The sequence below is a fragment of the Aulonocara sp. 'chitande type north' Nkhata Bay genome, linkage group LG9 (genome assembly GCF_057382095.1).
Source record: "Aulonocara sp. 'chitande type north' Nkhata Bay isolate Kocher_YH1m ecotype deep benthic linkage group LG9, A_spYH_male_GT1.1, whole genome shotgun sequence".
Lineage (NCBI taxonomy): Eukaryota > Metazoa > Chordata > Actinopteri > Cichliformes > Cichlidae > Aulonocara > Aulonocara sp. 'chitande type north' Nkhata Bay.
In genome coordinates, this window is record NC_141352.1 from 17951911 (window position 1) to 17961051 (window position 9141).

At 38.7% G+C, this 9141-nt stretch overlaps 2 non-coding genes across 2 annotated transcripts; one reads left to right on the top strand and one right to left on the bottom strand.

Moving 5' to 3' along the window:
* Nucleotides 1-277: 277 nt before the first annotated feature.
* On the bottom strand, nt 278-350 carry trnaa-agc (transfer RNA alanine (anticodon AGC)). Its single transcript has one exon. It is a non-coding gene; the product is annotated as a tRNA-Ala (tRNA).
* Nucleotides 351-782: 432 nt separating this feature from the next.
* On the top strand, nt 783-868 carry trnay-gua (transfer RNA tyrosine (anticodon GUA)). Its single transcript is given in 2 exon segments — nt 783-819; nt 833-868. It is a non-coding gene; the product is annotated as a tRNA-Tyr (tRNA).
* Nucleotides 869-9141: the final 8273 nt, after the last annotated feature.

The following is a 9141-nucleotide window of genomic DNA, read 5'->3' on the forward strand; positions in this document are numbered from 1 at the left end:
ATAATAGGTTCGCTGGCTAAGTTCCTAATTAAAGGAGTGATCGTGATTATACCTAGCATTAAACAAACTATGGCATGTGTTAAGCGTTTTTTGCACATGGGTATTTACACTTAGAGAACAGCATAAGGACGACAACCATAACATTGGGTGTATTCACCGCATCCTTAAATGTAGGTGATAACTGCTACTATTTTAAAAAACAGAAAAGAACAATTCAGTTAAAACATTTTGGTGTTTGTTAGCATGTTAAAGGCCTTACATTGAATGAAAATGTTATTGGAGAATGCGGGCATCGATCCCGCTACCTCTCGCATGCTAAGCGAGCGCTCTACCATTTGAGCTAATTCCCCGGTACGGAAGTAACTCGTTGTTTGTGTATTTATTGCTCGTCAGATACGTAGTCGGTCCAATCTTGCGGTGTAGTGTTTGATATATTTCGCATATCATGCCGAAATACAGTGCGGTAAGGTAGCATTATTAAGCTGTCTAGGTTAGCTCTAACGAATATGAATAATAACAGGGTTTAATAGCTGCTAAGTTATTGAAAGGCTTGCAATGTTAAAGTTCCTTTGGGGGACACCAAGTTACTTGAGATATGTGGGGAAACTCTTACACACAACCATTTAGCTCAAGTGGAAAACAGTAGCGAATGCAAATTTCCCGAAAACACGTTAACCGAACAGGGCGTCCGCCATATTTGTGACTTTACGCAGAAGCAGAGCATAAAGCGTTTTACGAGCCGATCTTATAAATACCCATGGGTTAGCTGTAGTCGTCAGCTCCCTTCGATAGCTCAGTTGGTAGAGCGGAGGACTGTAGTGATTTCCCAGACATCCTTAGGTCGCTGGTTCGACTCCGGCTCGAAGGAGAGAGTATTTTTTTCCCCTCCACCTGAAATTCTGAGCGCTTTTACAAATTTGCTAAGAATTGCTGTTCTATGAAGCTTCTCTAATCATTTCTTTTAATGAAAATGCATATTTCAGATGTTGAAAAAAATGGCTAGTATTGGCAGTTAATGTATTTTTCTAAAAATAAATGCTAATCCATAAAAACAGATTTGATGATTTTCTTAAACTTTCCCACAGAATCGAGTAGATTTTTTGGGTGGATGAAAGATAGAAGTGAGCTTGAAAATGTTTGGCACTGCACTGCCTGCAGTGATGGTCTAGTCAGCACAAATACACAGCATATCCTGCAAATCTGCTGTGCATGTTAAATAAGAAATGATCACACCTGCAAGCACTCTGTTCAAAAAGGGAATTTAAAAGTGATTGTTTAGTGTTTGATTATCTCTCCACTCATGATGAAAACAGACTTTATCACTTTGTTTGACTGTGAAATGACTTATAAAGGTGCTGCGAACACATTCAGATGGATGACTCAGAGACCGTAATTAACAGTTGTGTGGAGGACTGTGGCAAGCGTCACACGCTAATAAAGCGCCTTTGTTTATTTCTGTGCTGTTGCACGATTGTTATTCCTCCGTCCACTGATTCTCATTATTTCAATTACAAATTAAAACCCCTGTCCTCTGCTAATGGAGTGCTCATCTTCATGAATCTGTATGAGTTCCTCACTTTATTTCCAAATATTTGTCACGTCTAAATGTCCCACGCAAACGAAGCAATTAAAGATGCACTTTTTCAAAACATTTGACCTATACAAAAAATATTTACATACTCTTTAATTAGAAACTCAATGTCAAAGCGAACGTAGCAGGATCCTCATAGTGGAAGCTTCTGACCCATTTAAGCATACCTCATCTTTTTCTTTTTTCTTTTCATCTGACTCATACAATATGACATCTGCCTTCCTCGCACCTCTTTTCCTTTTATATAAAGCCACATAGATGTGCACACAGTGCTTTTCATGCAGAATCAATGAGTCATATTTAAACATTTTAGACAGATGTCAATACTGAAAATGAATGAATCTCTCTCTCACACTCTCTAATTTGTCTCTTTGTTTCATTTAGTGTCCACTCCGGGGTTTGCAGGTTAGGAATCAACTTTAAGAAATGAGAAAAAAGGTGAAAAAAATAATAATAAAATGGGGGGAAAAGGATGAGAAATATACACATTCAAATAGTAAAGTTCCCATCTCTTGTGATTTGCAAGTCTATGTAAATGTAAAACACCGCTCTTACTAATTTTTGTCATTTAGCTTTTCATGTGTGTCTCACCCAGTTTTCCTTTCTGTTGATGTGTTTTTTCTCTGTGATGTACTACAACTGAAGTTTTTAGTCATTTTGTGATGCTGTGGGCACACCACTTTATTCAGTTTTAATCAGTAACCTCTAAAAAGGCTGAACTAGCATGATTACATATTCATTAGCGACAAGCACAGGCTGCTCAGATGCTCACCATTTAGATAAAAGTGAATTCAAATGAGATCAATTAAGAAGATGTTCTGGGTTATGTCTTTGTGATTGAAGTGAATTCATAATTTTTCAGCCATTACTATCTGACTCATAATATTGCAGCGCCTGTTAGTAAAAATCCAACAAAGATTGACAAATTAAGAGCAGTGTGGAGATTACTTGGAGATGAAATGCCAATATGAATGCCAGACAGTGCTGCCTTTGAGGCTAAAAGCTGCCAATTTAAAGAGCACAGTGTGAAACTCCTGTTCCCCTCTTTCGCTCGGCGTTGGTAAGCGGTGCTTTGCGTGAATCGTGAAAAAGGTCTGCATGCACTGCCAAGGCCATGAAATACACCTGCGCTCACACATAACCCCACACATAAGATGTCTACAAACTCATAAGCAAGATGAAAGTGTATAAGGGACCAGAAAAGGGAGCAGAGCAAAGGGTGCCATCTGTTCACTTGTATGAATATTTCAGTTAGGTGGAAGTCATATTGTATTCACGCAGATGGCAAGCAGTCAGTGCCTGTGATTTAAAAACTCTCTGCGAGCAATTCCAGATAATGTCCATTTCTTCTTCATCTCCATATCTGTCCTAAATCATCCACTGAGCTGAGAGTCTTTGGGTCAGAAAAAGTATGATCATACCCTAGAATGAATAGTAATTTTAAAGGTAGCAGTAATTCACCGCGGATTCGCTTGGGATGAAGAAATATTAACGTCGAACAGTAATTAGCAAGACTTAAAAGGTATTCTATCTGAAATGAACACAGACACCATCAGCTAGGCTTCACATTATTTTTAAATGCCAAGGATGTAGTTAAATAAAAAAAAAGCAAGGTCAGAGCTTTATCCATTTATGCAACTTCTGGATAGTTCAGGTCTGAACTAGTGATACTCTGGGCAGTTTCGAGGATTTGCCGTCACTGTGTTAATGTTGCAAAAGAACAAAATGATAACGCAGGCCTGTTTATGATACTGTGATACTATGAGCAGTACTGCTGAGGTCATACTGGGGTTACATACAAAGAGATACAGCAGCTGTACACCAAATATTTATAGTTGATTTAGCAGCAGCATTCACATTTATTTTCTCCAAGAAATAGAAGATCCAGTGCTCGGTGATTACCCTGATTACATTTTTAGTGAGTCCTCTTAGTTATCCCAGCTAATAGATCTTTTCTCTGGCGTTTCCAGATGCACAGTGATGATAAGTTATAAAAGAAAACTACATGTGGTCCTGTGTACTGTTACAGCCAAGAGTCTGGATAATATAAGAGGTACTTCATTGTAAAAGTAAGCAATCCCCTATCATATGAATAAATGAGCAGGAACCTTCAACATGCAGTGACCTTTAAGGTTAGCAGTGAGGAGGCGTGCCTCTACTTTTTGGTATTTTTTTTAAAGAATGCATGTCAGATTATCCTCTAAAATGCTTCCAGGTTCACCTGTGCCTGTCGGACTTTAATAGCTTCTGGTCTGCAGATCAAGAGCGCAGTACAGTACCTTATTCTGTTTCTTTTAAATGAACAATATCATGAAAATCTAATTGGGCATAATGGAATATTGTCACACTTTGTAGATATAGCTTACTTGTTTTAATCGTAATAAATAGAAACGTTTTCTAGTACTTCATTGCTGTGTATATATTTAGAAGTTATTTTTGACCATACCTTCAAAACACAAGTAGTAGTGTGTAAATGAATACAGATCATTTAAGCTATGAAAATGTTTTAATATTTCTCTATATTTTTTGTTTGTTAGAGGGATTAATGGAAAAATTACAGACTGGGATCCATGACAATATAAGTAAAGGTCAGGCTTGACTCAACTTAGACGCGATCTCATTATGTTGAGATCACGTCATTTGTGTCATTTGTGATCAAGACACAAACTCACCGAGTCACTTTCCAGCCATGATAAATTACTTAAAAATACTCAAAACAACCCACAAAACTCAAAGAGTGACTCTGAAAAAAAGGCTCAGTCAGCATTTTTCCAGTAGCCACATTATCATTGGCTTTAGAGTCCGTCCCCTATACAGGCCACTAACATCTGTGTTAAGATCTCATTTAAAATGCACCTTTCATGCTGTTGTATAATATGGCTCAAAATTGCACAACTTGGCTCAGTTGTGTAACAAAACATGTCAACCTACAATGTTTTAGAGCGGAAAAATCCCAATCTTGTCATCCACAAATTGATTGAGCTGGACCGGGTGATCCTGAATCCTTCCTTAGTTATGCTTAGTGTTTGTTCTTCACACTCTTTGTGTCCTCACACACACACACGCACCACTCCTCATTTAACTACTTATTATTACTCCCCTGCTCTCTTCCACAGTGTGTCTTTTGTCCCGTCTTCTTCTGCTCACACCCAACGCGTGGCAGATAGCTGGCCCTCCCTGAGCCTGGTACTGCTGGAGGTTTCTTCCTGTTAAAAGGGAGTTTTTTCTTTCCACTATTGCCAAGTGTTTGCTCTAAAGGAGTGTTTGATTGTTGGGATTTTAACTCTGTTATTCTACATTACAATATAAAGCTTCTTGAAGCGACTGCTGTTGTGATCAGTTCAATAAAACTGAACTGAACTAAATGAAAATGAAAATGGAGTTAGAGTAAAAGTGTGCCACACTCTTTCTGGGAGATGGATAAACAGATGAACGAGATGCGATAACTCTCACTCACATATAAATGTCTAACATCCTATTCGATAAAGCCACTTGATTAGAGGAAAGATGAAATCAATCAGCCTGATTTTCACTCCTAACTTTATGTAACATCCTCTGCCGTGCGGTGACGTAAAAGAGACGTCAGCCTGTTTTAACAAGCACCGCTGCACCGCATGGTCATGGGAAACTGAGATGCACTCAGCATTCAAGTGCTTGTCTCAGCCTGGTTTAAACCTCACAGCCTGTAAACCATGAACAGTGCAGTCCTTTAAAGCTTTGTTTCATAGGATAGTGAAGCAGGGTGATTTTAACAGCTGGTAGCTGATTGTTCAAATATCAGGAGGTATCTGGTTTAGACGAAGGGTAAAGCATGAACACAGTATAGTGGGATTATTGTGAATATTCATTCTGTCATTGAGGTAATTATTCATGCATCGTTACAGGAGCTTGATCAATAAACTGTTTCTTAACTTCTGTGCTGAGATCTTAATGAGGGGGAAACAGAGGTGCAAGGTGCAAAGATCATTTTGTAGTTTTTAATGCAGAGGCAGACACAGTATTAAAGTATTTGAGACTACCCACTCGCCAGTTAACAAATCAAGTTTTTGTTATGCAAAATACCAGCCTTATGGCCAAATAACTTACGAGGTAATTTCTTAGATAGCACAGTTACAGAGGGGAGAAGCAGAGAACCTTGCAGTTGTTGGCTAATATTTTATCTCCACCTGTGCCAGACAATGAATGTCAGTGTTACATCTAATCTGTTAATTGTTGAGTTTTGATCCAATTGCTTAATAACATTTGTATAATAAATCAGTTTTTACACATTTAAATAAATAAACAATTCAACTCTTAATGGTTACCAAAAAAGGATAATACTGTATCGTACTGTACTTGTACTACGGAGCTGTCACTGTAACTTGTGCAGGCCTTCAACACAGTAAAAGGGTGCTATCTAGTGGCAGAAAGAAAACAGGGTATGTCCAGCATGTTTCACAGCTGCATATTGACATCATTGCAGACGTCAGCACAGCACAGACACTGCAGTCACAATTATGCTGTTACACCTTGTGATTCACACTCTTTTTTTAATTAGATATATTGTGCACAGCGTAGATGGAAACGAGAGATGAGGCGATTGGGAAACATTCGGGCCTCGGTTTAAAACAATTGAAATGATCGTTTTATGTAGTTTGTAGTATTTATCTCGACATATTCTTTTCCACATAAAGCATAAATGTTTAATTAGGTGAGCTATGTTTGTGTGATCTTTGTATTAGCTTGTCATACTGAAAGATTTTGCGGTATTTGTAGAAGATATGCAACATTCAGAAAGCTGGTAGCAGTAACCAGATATTCTATTTTATATTTTTATATTATGTTTGAGATGCTCTTTCGTTTAAATGAACATCATTTTTATTTTTTTTGTTTTAAATCTAAAAGCACACTGTCATTGTAATGGCCCTTTTTTACCACAAGATGGCTCCAGATACATACAGCGATACATTTTCAAAAGCATGCTATTCATTTCTTCAGTTTTAACCTGATCATAAATACAATCCAGAGGATGAGCATTAAAATTACATATGAGCATCATAAGCATCTATCAGAAATCCGCAGTTTCTTTATGTTTTTGTGTTTGTGTGTGCACATAATGAACCTGCTTTTCAAAGAGACCTATAGAGGAAAGAAAAACTGCCAGTAAAGGAAAATAAAATGACTCCAGTGATTCTTGCAGTGTAGTAGAAGATTATTAATTAGGGATACCGTGGTACATTGTCCTCAGGGAGTGGAGTGTTGGGGGTTCTCAGAAGCAGACACTGCACTTGTGGCACCGAAGGGAATTTGCAGGTTTGCACCTTACCTGTTTTATTAAAACTCCTGAGACTGATGCTCAGTGCTAGTATATAACACCATGCATGGTGTGTGGTAGTTTTTGTGTGAGTGTGGCAAAAAAAAAGATGGCTGAGGAGCGAATTAATGAATGAAAAAGCTTTCCAAGATGTATATTTAAAGCAGTAGGGGTAAAGCGTGTGCCGTCGTGTGCTTGCATGTGTGATGTGCCACTGACACCGTCACATGCTAGATTAAGCAGTTTCAGAAACGTGCACTTAAAAACAGTACAGCCTATTTGTGGCTGGCCATCTCTGTAGTGTTTGCAGCGGCGGGTATTTTTTTAAAAAGCAAGGAGTGTTATTTTAGACATTTACACGTGAAACGTCACATTAAAAACTTTTGTGAATGTATTCTCAGCCACGAGGTGTTCCATGAACTCTTCACAATATTACTTTGTTAATCATCTGCCTGGGTTTGCAAAGGCCAAATTTGCTTTGAAAACAAAAGCCCAGAATATTTAAATAGAAATTTCACTTATTTTCTTATTCCTCCAAACAAATCCTCTGAAAACAAGCACATTTGTGTTTCCTACCTTTTTTGTGTTATTTCCCAGAGGTACCTGCACTATCAGATCAGCTCCAGTACCACCATGAATACTAGCGGTATGGGGATACTGCAGTATCCATCCGATACTAAGTAAATATTGTATTGCCAGTATTGCCAATAGCAATACCGATACTGATGCTTTTAACATATAAAGGCAGTGTATGTAGGGGTGAGCAGTGTATCGAGATTTATGGCATGAGTCAGCATAAGTTTGCAAATTCTAAACACATTTTAATGATCCCTCCGATTCTACAATAATCATTTAATAGAATAAAAACACACCTTTCAGCTTTTGATGGGTTTTGAAACTGGGTTTTTGGAGACCCGGAATTTAAATGTGCCTGCCTCTAGAGCACAACTTCTGTTGTTTAAATGAGCTATAAACTATAAATAAATAGGCTCAAGTCCACCCACTGAACTGGATAAGCAGCTAATAAGATGGATGTCTTTTTCAACTTTTTAAAATCCATTTCCATATTTATATTAAAAAAGATATCCCCTTGCTTTTATCATTTAGCCAACAAGTAGCTACAGATATTTTACCATTTAATTGAATGCTGAATATCTGATACTTTTAGGCCAGCCTTTCACTATAGTGAGTCTTTTCTAATCTTGACATATCCCCTGGAAAACACAAATGTACCCTGGTGTATGATGACTCTTTTAGATGAACATATATAAAATTTAAGAGTAACTCTTATTGTGTATTGCTACTGAGCCCTATAGTTTCCTTTAGTAGTGTTAAACACAAAGGAAATGATCTGAAAATAAAACCCCAACCCTTAGATAATGGGATAGCTGTGCTTGAGTTAGGTATTCTGGTACTCCGTCGTCTCCTGCTACTGTCTATGACACATTTGTTGTTGTGTTTTTGCAGTGTTGCCTTAGTTGCCTGGAAAAGATGCCAGGACCTCTCTTTGTGGGGGGTACGGCTGTGGGGAACTGCATTCAGACCATTCAGGAGCGTGAAAATGGGGGATGGAGGGGATTATACATACACTGGCACTGGGCCTGGCTGTTACCATGGCACACCCATTGTCCCCGAGCACACGGGCATGGCGGAGAAACCTCGAGTGAAAATGTGAATGTAGTAATTTTTCACTTAGGGGTTGATTTGAGTAATTGCAGCTACACTGTATAGTGAAAGATAATGAATTGCCAAGTGTGTTAGAGATATCTGGGGTAGACGGAAGGTCCAAACAATGCACGCGGACAGTAAAACACTCAACTCAAAGTCATCCTTTTGTACTGAATTTCCTTTTGTCTCGCAGTCAACACATGCACTCATATATGGCCACTCTTTAACAAAAGATGAAGGTTTTGCAGCTGTTCTTAGGCTGCATTTTAAACTCCCGGTAAGTCTCAGCTCCAGAGTAGTATGACTCATGAGAGGAAGGTAATCACAGGCAATGATGTCGACCGCTGCAGGGCAAGCCCCGTTGTGGAGGAATACCCTTGAGAAAGTCCACGCCGTCTGCAAACGACTGCTCATATAGGTCTTGGGATTGCCCTGGCCTCACAGCTAATCATAGCTGTCCTTCTATACCGTCTAAGCGTCACTGTCCAATCGACGTGTAGCTTGGAGCAGCTGCTTTCACACCATTGGTCGAGCTAAAACAAGGGCGGTTTTTTTCCCCTCTGCTCGCTCCAACAGCACCATCTCTGGC